The 17,922-nt window shown below is 43.4% G+C and overlaps 1 protein-coding gene across 4 annotated transcripts in view; it reads right to left on the minus strand.

Moving 5' to 3' along the window:
- The window catches only part of SGMS1 (sphingomyelin synthase 1), a 197,990-nt gene that overhangs the window by 77,401 nt on the left and 102,667 nt on the right, over window positions 1–17,922 (minus strand). For 3 of the 4 annotated variants that reach the window (XM_045024090.1, XM_045024089.1, XM_045024088.1), the window contains one exon: window positions 14,580–14,658. The gene's annotated coding sequence lies outside the window, so the exon portion shown is untranslated. Of the gene's footprint in view, window positions 1–5,163; window positions 5,245–14,579; window positions 14,659–17,922 lie in introns of all 4 variants that reach the window. The other variant, XM_045024087.1, reaches the window with a different exon arrangement.

The raw sequence follows: 17,922 nt of genomic DNA on the forward strand, positions 1-17,922 counted from the left end.
AGCTCCAACAGAACGGAGCGAGATGGGAGCACCGGTATGCCTCTGGCGTGGTAGTACGCCCAAGGTGACTAGAAGGACCACTGATACGTCTCCTGACCTGGAAGACTCTGGAGGGCACATCGGAAAACAGAGTACTGCGCACATGAAGCGTCCGCAAGTGGCAACACTGATGCGTGGCTGGATGGCCCTGAAGGAGCTGAAGAGCCTTTGGTAGAGTCTCCTTCTCTAACTGACGTCGCTCGACGCGGCACCGGGGATCGGTACCGGGAAACATACCGGTACCGAGAACAGGACCTGCCACCGGAGCTGTGCCGGGCGGTCGACTGAGAGCGCGAGGCTAGATGTTCAGGAGTGGCTACGGGAGTCTCGGTGCCTGGGGCGGTGCCGGGAGCGGGGGCGGTGCCGAGTGTACCGGGCCAGCGAACGGGACGCTGACCAGTGCCGCGAGTACTAAAGGTACCGAAATAGAGAACGGTGCCGAGACTGCGAGCGGCGTCGGGACCTCGATCGGTGACGGGACCGAGAACGTCTGCGGGACCGCGATCGGGAACGGTGCCGCTCCGCGGTACCGATGCAGGGTGGCGTGAGCAAGACAGGCTCGCCGATAGACAATATAACCCGCACCGGCGGTGTCGGGGGTTAAAGCAGCGCAGGCTCTGCCCTTGCCATCAACTCTCTCGCTGTGGAAATGTTTCCAGCGTGGAGGGAATAGTGAGCTCGACCACAGCTCGCACCGGGGAGCGTTCAGGTGCTGGACTCGACGGCTCTTGCGTGTCCGGAGTCTACGGTGCTGATACTGTCGGTGCCGCAGCAGGTACCGGTGCCAGGCAGTATGACGTAGTAGATCGCTCGGGCTGTGGAGCAGGCGGCCCGGACGCAGCTTAAAAGCGAGCTCGACCACAGTTCGTACCAGGGAGCTTTCCAGCACCGGACTCGACGGCTCTTGCCTGGCCAGAGTTAACGGTATGGATACTGTCGGTGCCGCGGCAGACATCGGTGCCGGGCGATCCGACTGAGCATAGCGCTCGGCTGCGGAGCAGGCGGCTCGGACGCAGCTTCATAGCGAGCTCGACCACGGTCCGTACCGGGGAGCTTTCCAGCACCGGACTCGACGGCTCTTGCCTGGCCGGAGTTAATGGTGCGGATATAGTCGGTGCCGCGGCAGACATCGGTGCCGGGCGATCCGACTGAGCATAGCGCTCGGCTGCGGAGCAGGCGGCTCGGACGCAGCTTCATAGCGAGCTCGACCACGGTCCGTACCGGGGAGCTTTCCAGCACCGGACTCGACGGCTCTTGCCTGGCCGGAGTTAATGGTGCGGATATAGTCGGTGCCGCGGCAGACATCGGTGCCGGGCGATCCGACTGAGCATAGCGCTCGGCTGCGGAGCAGGCGGCTCGGACGCAGCAAGTATATTGTGCCTCTTCATCCTCCAGGAGAGGGAACCATGCCGAGTGGACGTCGGAGCCAGCGAGGGCCAGTGCCGGGAGGCCTTGGCGGTACCGGCGATCCGGTGCCGAGTGAGCGCTCCTTGAAGACTAACCAGCGCTCGGCGCCGAGAGCGGAGGAGCAAGAGCTGCCTCCCTCAGGAGCTGCTTGAGACGAAAGTCCCGCTCCCCTTTGTTCTCGGATTAAAGGCCTCACAAATGCGGCACTTATCTGTTAGTTGAGATTACTCGAGGCACTTAGGAGAGGATCTCTTGTCGGCATCGGCTTGTGGCCGGCCGAGCAGTGTAAAACCCTGTGGACCAGGCATCGGACCCGGCCCTGGGTGAGGGGAAGGGGATAAACCCCGAACCTCTGAAAATAAATACTATACTACAAACAAATAAAGTTAACTACAACTATAAACAACTGAACTATATACTAAACGAGAGAAACTACGAGTAGCTAGGGAAGTGGAGGTCAGCTAAGCCGCGCTCCACTGTTCCAATGGCCGTCACGGGCGGAAAGAAGGAACCGAGGGGCGGATGGGTCGGCAGGGGTATATATCCTGCGCCATAGCGGCGCCACTCCAGGGGGCGCCCAGCCGACCCACCGAGTGTTGCTAGGGTAAAAATCTTCCAAAGAGCCGTGCACGCGCGGCGCGCACACCTAACTGGAATGCATAGGAGCAATCACTCGAAGAAGAACAGGTTCATTTACTAGTGACTCTCAAATTAACCAAAGCAGTGCCAAGAATTTATCAGCACAGAAAACAACAGAAGGTTCAATCAACAGAAGGGACACAAAATAAAAGCATCCAAAAGGCAAATCTAGTAAAGCTGCCCAGTAACTTCAAAGATGTTAACTGAAATTATTCATTTCCACTACAGGAAGAGGTTTTACAGAAATTCTGTATAAAAGTAGTGTATGTATATGTTGTGTGTATGTACATTAGTATATATGCATATGTGGCATTGCTGAAAACTCTAGAGTAAAAATGCTACTCTGCAAAAGGCTTCCTGACTGCTGTTAACAACTATTGGAAAAGTAATGTTTCTGATGCGAACTGAACATAAAATTGCCAAGCGGCAGCAGCAAGCAGACACATTAACAAGACTGTAGTCACAGTCTGACTGTTGCTATTCACAACTTTGTGAACAGCAGTGAAACTGGCAACTATCATTGTCACTTTCTCACTGAGGCTTGGGAAAGCTGGGCAAGCAACAGAAGCAAGCACCAGAGTTATCCATAGGGGAGGAAAAGAGATGTTGGGGAGAAACAGGTGCTGGGGAGAAACAGGTGACTGAAGGCCTCTTCCCTTCCCACTTCTGATGACAGGCAAAATGTTAGATTCAGTGGTAGGAGTAATGGTAAAAGGTGGGAGTGAGGTGTAATGAAGAAAAACAGTCTTATCACTTCCAGAAGCTTGAGAAGTGAGAGCTACAAATATATCAGCTACCTAGCCTAAGGCTAATATTAAAGATCAAGCCTCACAGGAGGATTCAAGAAGATCAACCAGATAGGAATTCCCTCCTCCCTCCCAGCAGATTAGGGGTGGAGGGAGGTGTGAGGGGAAGCTGCATTCTCACTAGAATATTGCTGTTTGACCTCAACCCTAGGGTCTCCACTTCACCCGCACTTGTGTCTGAGACCTACTTCTGATTATTAGACATATGTTTCTATTTTAAAGCCCTGCTTACTGACACCTACTAACTCTATAGTCACACAACTCACTTCCTCCACAGTGATAGAATCAGCAGCTTCATTTTAATGAGATCCAGAAGAGGGGCTGAAAATGCAGGTGAGATTTTACTTGCTCCTTCTGCAACCAGCCAGAGCAAGGTCACTCTACAATAAACATTTGCAGAGTGGCTGTCTGCTCTCCTGAGGAAAGAGCACAGCACTCAAACCAGTTAGACCATTCATCCAAGTTTTACTTAAAAATATCTTCAAAAACAATTTCTTAATTCAACTTGGTTCCATTCTTTTCACAAATCAAGTACTAAAATATAGCACCTATAAGAAATAAACTGGTGTGCGTTTTACTTTTTGTAAATTCTCCTACAGTAGTTTATCTTTAAATACAACTTGTTCTCCTCCTGGTAAAAGAGTAACCATTATAAAACTTGCATTTTATTCTTCACTCAAAATATATGAACTTGCCTACAGTATTTTAAGTTATATTTAAATTTCATCAAGAAATATAAACCTATAAGAAATCCCATATAGATGTTTTAATTAATATTTCAATAAGGGGAGGAGTTTGGGGGAAAATGTATTTGTCAAAAAATGGACAAACAGTATCATGTATTATTTGGAAAATTCGTAAAAACCAAAACAAAAAGTCTAGAGCTAGGGTTTTACTATCCTTGAAACTTGTTCAGCTCAGCAACAGGTTTTCCCTGGCTCCAATGAGGTTTTCTATAATACCTGTGTCACTAGGACACAGCTGGGGTCCAAATACCACTAATGGTCTATAACAGTAATTCTCAAACTTTTGCACTGGTGACCCCTTTCACATAGCAAGCCTCTGAGTGCAACCCCCCACCTCCCAATAAATAAAAATACTGTTTTATATATTTAGCACCATTATAAATGCTTGAGGCAAAGCAGGGTTTGGGGTGGAGGCTGACAGCTCGTGACCCCCCCCCCCATGTAATAACCTCATGACACCCAAGGGTTCCCGACCCCCAGTTTGAGAACCCCTGGTCTATGGAGACCTGCCTATTATTTTTCCACATAAGCAACTGCCACAGGGATGTTATGCAACTATTAATTGGATGGGAGAAGGTCCACATATGTAGCTGTGAGAAGGAAAGGAAGCTGTCCATAAAAGATTCTTAACATGATATCCGGGCTACGAAAATATGAGACCCCCCTGCTCTAGAATACCTTATAGAAAGATACCTACCAAATTATTTAAAAATTAAAAACCACAATCCATAACCAAACACTCAGTATTTTCACCACCACCTTCAGCCTGAACTGAAATCAAATATTCACTAAGGAATCTTGGTAACAAACTAAAAAAAAATACATAAAACTGAAAGTGCATGTAAAAACTCCCTCCCCTTTTGGAGATATTTACTCTTCAGGTAATGATATGAAGGGCACTTAACATTCTAGCTGGCCATTACTGGACCAAAAACGGTCTTAATGCAGTTCTAATACTGTGCCATTTTTTCAAAAAATCATGTACTCTTGACATTTTAGATTGCAATAGTATTTTCTTCTCTACCCTTACTCCATTGTGCAGTCTCAGGCCTTCTGCTATGCTTTGGACACATCTTATGATTAAAACAGGATCATTCAGAATTTAAGATCTACTGACTTACTGACATTTTGCCATCTAATTCACATGACAATTTTTCTCCCTTTGGCTTTTTTGCTAATGGTCTGGGAGTTGCCCTTTTTTCTTATTTTAAGTGTAAACTCAGGTAGAGTTTGTCCATTCAGCAAGGACACGTATCTATAAGATCAAACTTCAGAATTCCAATTGAGTGTTTCAGTATGCTTTTTACATACTAAGCTCTCTCCCCTCCAAACTACAAAGTTCACATTACACTTCCTCTCTACTGAATGCTCACAGTTCACATAGTTTTCGAACTGTTTCCTCTGTACTTCACTTTTAAACTAAAAAGAAATCATAGCAAAATCCTCCTTAAAAGCAGCTACAAACAACACACACCAGTTTAATTCCACATGTACAGAGAAAGCATTTAAATAAAGCACATTCTCACCAAACACACGCCGGGCTCAAAGATTGCTTCTTCTCCATCTGTATTTTCTCCGTGTACTGTGTACAAACGACGTCAGCAGCACTTAAGAGAGGCGGAGAAAAAAAGCATACTGGGAAATCCAGTCCAGATGGAGAAAGCCTGTGACTTATGTGGGTGGGTGGAACTCATTCCCGTTATAGACAGCTTAAAGCATATAGCTGCTCAGCTGATAGAGCTGATCCATTTCACTGCAATTTGCAGAGCTTAGAGGAATGGAGATGGACGTGTCTATAGAAAGCAGCTTTCATGGTATGCTGGGTGTGGTACTGCTAAGCTGGTTTAACCATTAAAGCTTTAAAAGAATGAGTCAACCTACTGGGCTTTTAAAACCAAACATTTTCATTGTCTGCTAAAAAATGCATTCTTCCTAGGATTTTTTTTTCAGATGAGTTAACACAATCTAGAGTTTTAAATTGCTTCTGAAGTTTACCAGTTTCATGTGGCAGTTTACATTTCACTTTAAATGTGTTCCAACTCTTACCAGCAAAACAATCACTTATATGTATTTTTATTAATCAGTTTACAAACTTTAGTACAGTACTATTAAATCCAGTAATTGTATTGAAATTTCTAAATTAATTTGATCAAAGCTAAAATTCAGCATGGCATTGTACATGGAAAATAAACTATCCTTGGTTTCTGTTTTTGGATTAAAGTATTATATCTCAAACCTCTGAACCAGGACAGAGACAAATGTTCATTCTTCAACACATAAATGTCTGAGTCTAAAGCTGGTGATCTGACTCAGAAAGCAAAAACTCTAATTTAATTCTCTGACTTCCTTCCAGACTATATAAGACTAGATGCCACACATGTCAAACTGCTAGAAACTTGCTGCTGGTTTTCATAAGGCAGACAACATAGGAAATACTGCTTCACAGAATAACAAATTCTCCTCCCCACCCAACACCAGAGAATAGTTTGAGGGGGGAGGGACAGGAAAAAGAAGTGGCTGGGTCGGCCTGGGTGGAGGAACACATACAGAGTACAAATAAATATGCTGTTGCATGTGGTGGCTCCTTGTCAACAAGGAAAATCAGAATCAGAGAAGTGAATGGATGATAAGGAGGTGACAGCAACTGCATCATGGCATAGTGCAAAGGAACATGGCAGGATATCCATCTGCCAGCTCAAGCTGGGGTAAGATCAACAAAGAGTTGAAAGAATGAGGAGTAATTGTGGCACCTTGGAGACTAAAATTTATTTGGGCATAAGCTTTCGTGGGCTAAAACCCTCTTCATCAGCTGCATGCAGTGGAAAATACAGTAGGAAGACACACACACACACACACACGCAAAATGGGGGTCCTTATTTTTTCATGTTCTCTGTGTATATATATCTTCCTACTATGCTATGCTGTAATTTGAACCCACTGCCTCTTGTCCTGCCCTCTGTGGCAAAAGAGTTTTTTCTATCTTTTTTATGACAGTATTTTAAGTATTTGAAGACTGCTATCATGTCTCCCTTAATCTGCTCTTTTCTAAACTAAATATACCCAGGTCCTTCAACTTTTGCTCATATGGCTGCATTCCATCCCTTTGATCGTCCTTATCACTTGCCTCTAGATCCTTTCCAGTTTCTCTACATCCTGGAGGAGAAAGTTCGGCTGAAAACCAGTGGAAGAGTGCTTGGGCCATTTATTGGAGCTGATTATAAATATACCTTAATTTGATTTTTTATATAAATTTTGATGGATAATATTTGTTTATTTTTAAGATTTTTTCTATATTTATCAATTTCAATGTTCACAGTTGTGGGAAATTATGGGGGTCAGACACTGAGATGCAAAAAGTTAAAGCTCTGAACCATTAAAACACAAATTCCCGTCATATGTCAAAACATACTAAATAAATAGCCTTAAATCGAACACTCTCAAGCAGCATTTTTCTTACTTGGCCTATCTGTAAATTTCGATTATCACTGATGGAAATATTTTTTCATGCCATGTGCACAGGGAAATCAATGTTTATCAACATTTACCAGTAAAAATATAACCCTTCCAAGCCTGATTAAGGCAAAGAGGACAAAGTGAAAATCAAATTGGGGAACTGAGTTTATACCTTTCTGTTTGTTTAGGTTCCCCCCGCCCCTCCCTCACTTTACAGATAAGAAAGGCAACCTTAAGGGTTTTTAAAATTTATTTTACTTTTTACATATTTTTTTCCCTGCTTGTTTTTTTGCCTTGAACCGTCAGGAATGTCAAGTCTAGTCTTTCCTATTTTTGAGGAAGTAGTCTGAGGTCCCAGAGGTGTTCTCTCAGGCTTTAGTTAAAAGGAGTGGAGTGTTTAAGTTTTAATGAAGGCACATTTGCTGCTAATCATTTCCCAGGCATTTGAATTTAATTAGTTAAAGAAAAGAGTTTTACACAATACAAACAAAATCACTTTCCCTTCTCAGTTAATCAGGTCTGACTTGCATGGCATTTAAGAAAAACAGGGCAGACAATATCTTATTTGCTAATATACAACAAAAGAATACAAATACTATTTTTAACACACAAATAGAATAAACCTATTCTGGCAGTATCCATGTTTCTTTTATGTATCAGCTGCCTTTAACTCTCCTGTCCAGGACACACTGATAGATGGATTTACTCAACCTTGTCCCTCCCTTCTCTGAAAGATCTCAGGGTAATACTGGGCAATTGTTCATCTGCCTCAAGAGCTCACTTATTCAGGGTTCCAGGAGGTTCAGGCATGGATAAAGTCCCTATTAGACTGCAGTTTTAGTGGCTGGTAAGAACACCCAGTTGCTTCCAGAGAACCAGATAACAGCATTTGCCAAAAATGCTTTTTCTTTTTTTGCAGTAATGGACAAGAATGTTGTGATTTTTTTTATTTCAAAGGCAGATCTTATCACTGTTCTTTATCCATGTCTTTGTCACCTCTACACAGATAATGTGACCTTAAAATATACTTTAAAATAGAAAAGCTTAGATCTTACAGCCATTCAGAAACTCATAGCTAGGACAGATCATGTCTGGTCACTTTCTAAGTGGTATTTTCTGAAGGGACTGCTTTGCATTAGTGCTCAATAATCTATACTATCTACCAAATTATTTCCAGGTCAGACTTAAGGTTCTGGTTGTTGCCTCAGCACTGGGGATGATCTGAAACACACAAGAGCTTTTAAAAAAAATCCCTAATTTGAACAGTAGTACATTCTCATCCTGTGGTTCTAGGCTTTGCAACTCACTTCCACCATGATCCACCATAACCTCAGGGCATAATGCAAGACTTTCCAGGTTACCCAATTTTTTCTCCAGGAATAAGAGGTGGTCTGAGTTTGGCTGGTATTATGGGGTAGATAAAAGGCGTGTGATTTTGGACCTGAAGTGGTCTTTTTGAGAATGCCTTTTAATATGTTTGACTATTGTGTGCAGTTTATGTATTGTAAGTGCCCAGCAAGCTGCCAATAGATATTTATTTAGCTCTAAACAAATAAATAAGATAGTAAACTTGGTTATGACTTCTCAAAGTATTTGTAAACTCTACTCCATAGCTCCAACTTCCTGGAGGATAAAAACAAGTGGGTGGCCAAAGAATTATTACCTTATGTGTGGTCTCCTAGATTTCAGAAGCAAGATTTGCAGGCACTGATGCCAGGGACAGAGGTCGAGTGAGAGTCGACAATGTAGCTAACTTGGCAGGACGTGGTATGGCGCATGTCTCAAGGCTTTGTGAAACAGTGAAATGTGGAAGAAGACTACCCTCTAATGACACCCATGTGTTGTGTTTACTGTTCATTGTGATGTGACTCTATGGTGCTTTGCACTATGAGACAATGCATGTTTGTGTGGTTTCTGTTGGAACAGAGGGAGAACACCTGTCAAGTACTGCCTTCCGTCATACTGTCGTCACTCTGCTTCATCCCCTCCTTCCCGCGAGATGCTCACATACCACAATGATGAATGCATAAAGAGGGGAGGACTGACTCCAAAAGCTGGCCCATTTTCCCTGTGCCGGTAAGAATTTTATATTAGACACACGAGAGGCTTCCGCTCCAGTCACTGACAGCATAAACTTAATATTAAATTAATACTGCAGTAGCTCAAACTATAGGGAAAGAAAAAGCACAAACAACTCTTTGCTACTTTGCTAACATGACCCAAACATCCCATAACAATTTGCTACATAGTATCAGTTTGAAATCTGATAATTTATCTTACCGAGAGAGACAGTATTAAAGAAAAGGGTTCAAGACATTGAAACTTAAGTCTCCAAATGGCAGACTACAGAAACTAGAGAGAGGGCTTAGTAGTTCATCTTTTTCTTCTGCCCGCCAGTACGGAAGTTGCATAGTGGCAGATGAATACAAGTAATGCACAATGCAAGGAATAATCTGAACTACTCATTCTCAATGCTAAACTAACTGTAAACATTGAGGAAATATCTCGGTGTCATTGTGAAGGTCACTGAAAACACGTACTCAGCATGCAGCAGCTGTCAAAATGCTAGCAAAATTTGAGGATGTGCTAGCAGTGGGACAGAAAATACTACTGATAACTTCAGTACACACTCACCTGGAGTATTGTGTTCAGTTCTGGCTACCTATCCAATCAATCAATGTAGGAATAGAAGGATTGAGAGAGAGAGAGAGCTGTGAAAGTTAGAGGCATGGAAAGGCTTTCATATGAAGAGACTGAAAAGATTGGGACTGCTTTAGTTTAGAGAAGAGGGGGGAAAGAGGGGACATGACGGAGGGAAATAAAATCCTGAATGGTATACAGATGGTATATTGGGAATTCCTATTTACCTTCTCTGACATGAACAAGAAGACACTCAATGAAACTGAAAGACAACAAATTTAAAACTGATAAATAAACCTTATTTACAGACAGCACAATCTATAGAACTCATGTCACATGATGTCATTGAGGCTTAGTCTGGAAGATCTTTGGGGAAGGCACTACTGTCTTTTCAGTACAGTGCTTAGCACAAGGAGGCCTGATCTTTGACTAGGCCCTTTAGCTACTGCCACCAAACAAATAATAAATAGTAATACTAAGAGCTCAGTTAGTAGTATTCAAAAACAAACTAGTACTTTTTATATGGATAATAAGGACATCCTCAGTTACCTTAGGCTTCATGACATAAGGCAGCCACTGGCAGGCATTAGAAAGAAACTTATCCTATGGAAAAGTTATTATGAATTTTTTATCATTTTTCTTGGATCTAATGGTATCCACTCTGAGACAGGATACCAAACAAGATGGACCATTGGTCTGACCTAGTATGGCAACTCTTATATTCCCATGTTCACTTCTTATATTTTAAAGTGCTTTTCCCAATGCACCATGATAACTATTTTTAAAGTTTATCAAAAATGCATAGTAGGGTCTCTTGTACACAGGGAAATTATTGGATCATAAGTCTGCAAATGTGTGCATCTGTTCATTTCAATTGTAAGTATTAATAGCTGTATTAGTTTGAGGTTTTACTGCCTTCAAAACATTTTCAAAGCAATCTTAGGTAATATTTGAAATTAGAACAATGTTGGGCACAATACAGGTCACTTTAAAACATATGATACTGAAAAGCAATTTAAACAACACTTTCACTACAACAAGCAATCAAGTCTCTTTCTATGAATATACATCAGTCAACTACCAGAAACCACTTGTTTCCTCAACCATTAACAAATTAAACCAGGGGTCGTCAACCTGCAGCACGTGTGCCAAACATGGCACGCAAGCCGATTTTGAGCAGCACGCAGCCGCCTGCCGCAGTCCTGGCCCTCAGCCCCCCCACCCCCACCCCCCCCACCCCCACCCCTCTCCCCTGTGGGGGCAGGAGGCAGAAGCTTGGTTCTGCTGCAACAAAGCTTCCCTTTCTCCCGCTTCTTCCCCCAGAGTGGTTCTTTCCTGCCCCACCCTCTCTCCTTCCCTGCGCCAATCAGCTGATGGCCCTAGCGAGGGGGAGGGGGGAAGAGCGGCAGCGTGCAGGCAGTCCCCTAGAGGAGACAGAGAGAGGTAGGGACGGAGCCTTGGGAAAAGAGGTGGAACAGGCATATCCCTTCCAGCCCCCTGCCCTGAGCCGCTCAGTCAGGGGGCTGGAAGCACCCCTACGAGCCGAGCACTCCAGCCCTCTGCCCTGACCCCCCCACACACACACTCAGTCTTCTGTCCTACACCCCCTACACCCCCCAGCCTTCTGCCCTGACCCCCCCACCCCAACACACACAGCCTTCTGCCTTGCACCCCCACACCCTCCAGCCCTCTGCCCTGAACCCCCCCACCCCCCGCCCTCTGCCCTGAGCCCCCCCATGCCCAGCCTTCTGCCCTGCACCCCCCCACACACACCCAGCCCTCTGCCCTGACCCTTGATCTGCCCCACACCCAGCCTTCTGTCCTACATCCCCCACGCCCCCCAGCCTTCTGCCCTGACCACCCCCACCCCAACACACAGTCTTCTGCCTTGCACCCCCCACACCCTCCAGCCCTCTGCCCTGAACCCCCTCCGCCCCCCCACCGCTCCAGCCCTCTGCCCTGAGCCCTCCCATGCCCAGCCTTCTGCCCTGCACCCCCCCACACACACACCCAGCCCTCTGCCCTGACCCTTGACCCGCCCCACACCCAGCCTTCTGCCCTACACCCCCACACACCCCAGCCCTCATCCCTGAACCGCCCCCATCCCAGCCCTCTGCCCTGAATCCCAACCCCCCCCCCCAGGTCTGGGGTCCCGGCCGCAGGCCCTGCTCAGCCCGCTGCCGGTCTAGGTGAACAGAACCCCAGGCTGGCAGCGAACTGAGCAGGCCGGCGGCGTAAGATCAGCATTTTAATTGAATTTTAAATGACGCTTCTTAAACATTTTGAAAACTTTGTTTACTTTACATACAAGAGTTTAGTTATATAATATAGACTTATAGAAAGAGACCTTCTAAAAACGTTAAAATGTATTACTGGCATGCAAAACCTTAAATTAGAGTGAATAAATGAAGACGTGGCACACCACTTCTGAAAGGTTGCCGACCCCTGAATTAAACTAAGAAAGAGAGAGTTTCTCATTATTAAAATGTTACTATATGTGCTGCATTCTGCCTTGTAAAGCAGAGTTTTAATCCACACTGCAACAAATGCCATCTAGTGTTATTTCAAGAAAAATCACAATCTTTCATTCAGAACGTCTCTCTCTCTCTCTGGTTAAGATAAGGGGACCCAAGCTGTGTAAGAAATCCAATTAGATAAATGATTTCTCAATAGACTTAGGCAGGCAAAAATATAGCTTGCAGGATTGCACCGATTCATGTCAATTAGTGCAAATGGATTGTGTGAGAGTATGTTATGCGTGTACTTGGCATCAGACTAGGCGTGGCTTTATGCTTGCTTGATTCCTCTAAACTTCAGCATCTTTCCTTCCATGTTAGTATTCGTTTGACTTTTAATTCAAACTACTTTTAAATGTTAAGTTTGCAGAAAGCCAGAAAGGGGAGAGAAAAAGAAAAAACAAAAGAAAACGAAACAGGTACCAAGCTTTATAAATATATAGACTACACACATATAAAACACATCAAGCAAAAAAATATATATAAATCTTAGGATTTTTCACTATTGACTTCAAAGGAAGGAGAATTAGGCCAGCATTAAGCACATCTGAGAATGCACATATTCTCCTCGTCATCTACATGCATCCGACGAAGTGGGTATTCACCCACAAACGCTCATGCTCCAATATGTTTGTTAGTCTATAAGGTGCCACAGAACTCTTTGACACTTTTGCAGTTCCAGACTAACATGGCTACCCCTCTGATATTTGACACATATTCTCCTACGCTTCAACAAACATGGTCAAATTATACACTGATAAAACTCTAAAATAAAGTCACGCTCCATAGATTTTTCTACAAGAGTTAAATACAATATTTTGGGAATTTTTTTGGAGATCTTTCTTAAATTGACAAACCATTAATTATTTAGAAGGAATGTGGTTCAACTGCAATTTTGGTGGACCACCATCAAATTAAATAATTATTCTGAATATTTCCCAACACAGATATTTTAAAAGATTTAAGTGGGAATTATGAAGGCCTTTTTAAATCATCCATTTTTTCCAGAACAAAGTATTGCTAAAGATCCTATGAAATGTATGACAAACATAGACCTTATAACAAATCTAGCATCCTCAATTTACTGGGTCACCCGGCTCACAAGCTGCAGTATTTAAATAGGCTGAAATTACTGCTGAAACTAAGACATGGGAAACTGGGGACAGGGATAAATGTTGCACATCATTCTAGACAGTGTCCTTTTACCATATGCCTTCAATATTGTGTGTAGATGTGTTGGTTGGGTTACCAAATACTTGCTCAAAGCCACCCACTTGTTTTATGAACCAAAACACAGTTAAATAAAATAGCATTAGAAAGGGATCTCAGGCTTCAGAATACTCTTCATAGACAGTAGTGGTATGAAATTCTAACCCACTTGTATCATTCACTGATAACAGCTAACACATTGCAAAATCTTTTGAAACAAGGAACTGGTTTTATGGACAGTAATGGAAATTCAGTAAATAGTACGGTTTCCAAGCATGCATCACTCTCAATTTTAGCTCTTAGTGAACACTGGACAAATCTATGACACTGAACAACAAATACTCTTTGAAAGGAATTACACCTCTACCCCACTATAATGCGACCCGATATAACATGGGGCCAGACTCCCCACAGCGGGCAGAGCCCGGAGCTCTTTAAATCAGCGCCAGAGCCCTGCCGCTGCTACCCTGGGGCTGCGGCAGCGGGGCTTGCCAGCACTTTAAAGGGCTCGGGGCTTCAGCTGCTGCGGGGAGCCAAGGGCCCTTTAAATCACCGCTGGAGCCCCGCCACTGCTACCCCGGGGCTGCAGCAGCAGGGCTTGCCGGAGATTTAAAGGGCCTGGGGCTCCAGCTACTGCAAGGAGCCCTGGGCCCTTCAAATCACCGCTGGAGCCCTGGCACTGCTACCCCGGGGCTGTGGCAGCGGGGCTCCACCGGCAATTTAAAGGGCCTGGGGCTCCCCACAGCGGCTGGAGTCCAGAGCTCTTTAAATCACCGCCAGAGCCCTGCCGCCCCTACCCCGATATAACAGGGTTTCAGCTACAACGTGGTAGGGATTTTTGGCTCCCCCGACTGCGTTATAATGGTGTAGCGGTGTATTTAAAATAAAATACTTTTGACCTACCCAATGAACAGCCAAATCCTAATTACAGACTTACAATCTAACAAACAGATAAATATGAAAGAATGAATTTAAATAACCACTACTTTTAACCTGTATGTAAATTTATTGCACTTTTCCTTGATGTAGCCTAAATGATTTTGTCCAACTGCTTTTTTTTTTTAAATGAGGTATGACATATCCAAGCTCAGTTATACCACCTACAGAAAAATAACACTGCTTACCTGTAATCTTCTTTGTTGTACACATCACATCTTCCCTCCATCCTCTCAATTTGTTAGTGTTCTGCTATTGTATTTCCACCTGCCAAAAAGCAAAGAGACAGTTCAGTTCTCACAATCATTTTTGTCATGGATGTAATAACGAATTCTGCTAACACTTCCTTATTTATATTCAATAAAAACATGTCTGAATGTGCCACAAACTTGTGTAGCTTATATAAGAGCTTTCCTTGATTTTACCAATTTATTGGACCAGCATAATTATCCAGCATATATTTAAGTTCGTTTTGCTTTAATTACTCCCTATCACAACCAATAACATGGTGTTATAAAAGTCACAGGAAGGAAGGAAAACAGAAAATTCTCTCTTTAAAATATTCTGGTGGTTTTGCGCAAGTTGTTTGATAGTTTCTATTGCTGATGTTTACAAGTCAAACAAATACATTCTCTGATCCACCAAGAGATGGGGGCTGCAAAGAACGCAACAAGACCTTAAAGCTTTGACCAGAAGTTCTTGTATAAGAGGAATAAGACTAGCATCCAAAGAATGAAAAATACTGTTTTGAGGGAAAATGGAAGAAACACAAAATCCCACACACATTTTTCTGTAATTCTATAAACCTTCAAGTACCAGGTAAAAATAAATTGGGGACTAACTACTAATGACCTGCTTTGCAGAGGTGCTGAGCCCTTGTAGCTTCCTTTGGCTTAAAGGGAGCTACAGGAGCTGAGAACCTCTGAAAAGCAGGTCACTACCTACCCAAGAAAGCTTAGGCTCCAATACATTTGTTAGTCTATAAGGTGCCACAGGACTCTTTGTTGCTTTTCACTAACTACTGTAATCCTACCCAAAGGTACACAAAAATCAGTGGAAAAAGCCATTCAAACTCCCCTATCCCACTAGATGACATGAAAAAACTTATCTAGACACTTGTCTTTAGTGTCAATAACATTCAGAGACTTAGGAAACACATGAAAGTCCGAAAATAGAGTCAGCACTCTTGCACCAAAGCACAGACTTGACTCCAATGTTTTAAGTCTGAGGTCTCCAGTTCCCATAGTGGATTCAGGTTATTGGGGCGGGGGAGGGAGGGGAAACAAAATTCAATGGCTTCACCAAAGGATCATCTACACTGTGTCATTTGATAACAACAAGAATTGCTTCTGGAAGAGATAGGCACCATTCCTGCATCTTTATGAACAGTAACATGGTATTGGAAGGAGGAGCAGACGATCAAACAGGAACTACAGGGAGAAAACAGCATGGAAAGAAAGGGGAAAGCAGTGCATAAGGAAAGCACTGTTTATGCGATGAGCAGTGTGGAAGGAGTATTTGAAGCACTGGGGCTTGTCACAGAATGGTCTCTCACTGAGAGGGTTAATTGATTCTGGCTGGGAGCTTGGTTAAATGCTTGCTCAGAGACTCCAGCTCTGAAAGACTTTGTGAAGCTTGGGAGTTGAACTTTGGCAAAGGCCTGCTCCAACTTTAGAAGACTTAACCTGGAATTTAAGTTAGCTTTTAGGAACCTGGCCTAGGGGGAGGCCTTCTTCCAACCTTGAAAGGCTCCATTTAGTCTGGAGACATGGCAGAGAGCTAAGGAGGTGATCAGAAATCCACACTGCATAGTAGGTCCAAAACTTTGGATATCAAAATTAGAGATGGAATCATGTCACGAAGCTCACATCTGGATTCCAGCTTTCCCAGAGCTCAGGAGTATTCAGATTCCTGTATTCTGATGTAAGCCTATCTCCAGTCACAATGTTAGGTGTGGTAAATGTTGCTGTATCCAGATGAATCTTTGAAGGGAGGTGGGGAAGAAATAGGGGGGCAGAGATCCAGCTTCAGATTGCAACCAATTCTGAGCCAAACACATATCCCCCTTCCGGCAACATCAGTTCACCTAATGGGAAAGAGAGGAGTAGGAAGGAAGCTAGATTTAAAAAAATACAACATAAAACAGGAAAGCCCTTTAATTTCTTTAATACTGCAGCTGATTTAAAATTCCAATAGAATATAGCCTTTATTAGAAATTGCCACCAAAAATTTGATTTAATTTTCAGACCATTTACACAAGAAAGGTGTTCCCAGCATACTATAGAACATATCTCACGCTTTGGCGACTAAAGTTCTAAAAAAGAATGCTGTGTCATACTCCACATGAGTCACTATCTTAAAGTGCAAAGGAAACAGAGTTTATGTTCCCCTTCCTATACTCTGATTAACTTGGTGTAATTCAAAACCAAAAAGGTCAATTTATTTCAAGAAACTTCTTTCATGTCAAGTTTTTTCCCCAAAACAAAAGCGGACTTAAAAGTGCCCTTTAGATATATAAATATGCAGAGTGTGTGTCTGTCTGTCTGTCTGTGTGTGTGTGTGTCTACAAGTCTCCAAACAAGATTTTGATAATTCTGCCTACCAACAATCCAAACCCTTCTGGAAACTCAGATGAATCACACTACCAATTTTTTTCTCTTTCTTCAAATGGATCAAGAAATATTTGACATTACGAGTGTTCAGATACTACACAACCTTTGACTTCCGTTTGCATTTTGGTTTCCTCTTCATAAACGTCTAAAATCATGTCTCAAATAAGGACTGAGCAAGAAGCAAATCTTATGTACTTCAGTCTTCAAACAGACTCAGTCTTTCCCCATCTTTACTTTACGCCACTACGTAAGAAGGCCATCTTTGCTGTTTGTAATAATCCACTCAGAGATGTTCCAAACAATCCTAGTAATCACTTTTACTCTCAGATTAATAAACTGGTCTTCCTCTGAAGTTCAGTTGCCTTCTTAAAGAAAGATATTTAACTTAATCTAAGCTTTTTGAAAGTGCTTATTACATTTAGTCTCTCCACTAGAGTACCCAGAAAGCTAAAAGCAGAGATTTCAATGGGCTGCTTTTCTGGAATGATATTGCATCTTCAGGAAAACAGTGCAGTTCTTCAATGGTTCCTTAAGAAATAAGTCCTCTTCCTTCTTAAGAAAAAGTTTAAAGTCAAAAGGTTTAAAGGTGGTGGCCTGTTAGCTACGCATCTGTACACTAACTTTATGCCTTTTGTACTACCTTTTTTATACATCTCTTTTAGGGCATATCTACAGTGGCAATTAACAGCACTGCAACTTTCTTGCTCAGGGGTGTGAAAAAACACTCTCCCCGAGCGCAGCAGGTTGCAGCGCTGTAAAGTGCCAGTGTAAACAGTGCCCCAGTGCTGGGAGCTACACCCCTTGTGGGGGTGGTTTTTTTTTTTTTTAGAGTGCTAGGAGAGCTCTCTCCCAGCGCTGCGCCGCAACCACACAAGGCACGTTAAAGCGCTGTCGCGGCAGTGCTTTAGCGTTGCCATTG

This window comes from Mauremys mutica, chromosome 7 (assembly GCF_020497125.1).
Source record: "Mauremys mutica isolate MM-2020 ecotype Southern chromosome 7, ASM2049712v1, whole genome shotgun sequence".
NCBI lineage: Eukaryota > Metazoa > Chordata > Testudines > Geoemydidae > Mauremys > Mauremys mutica.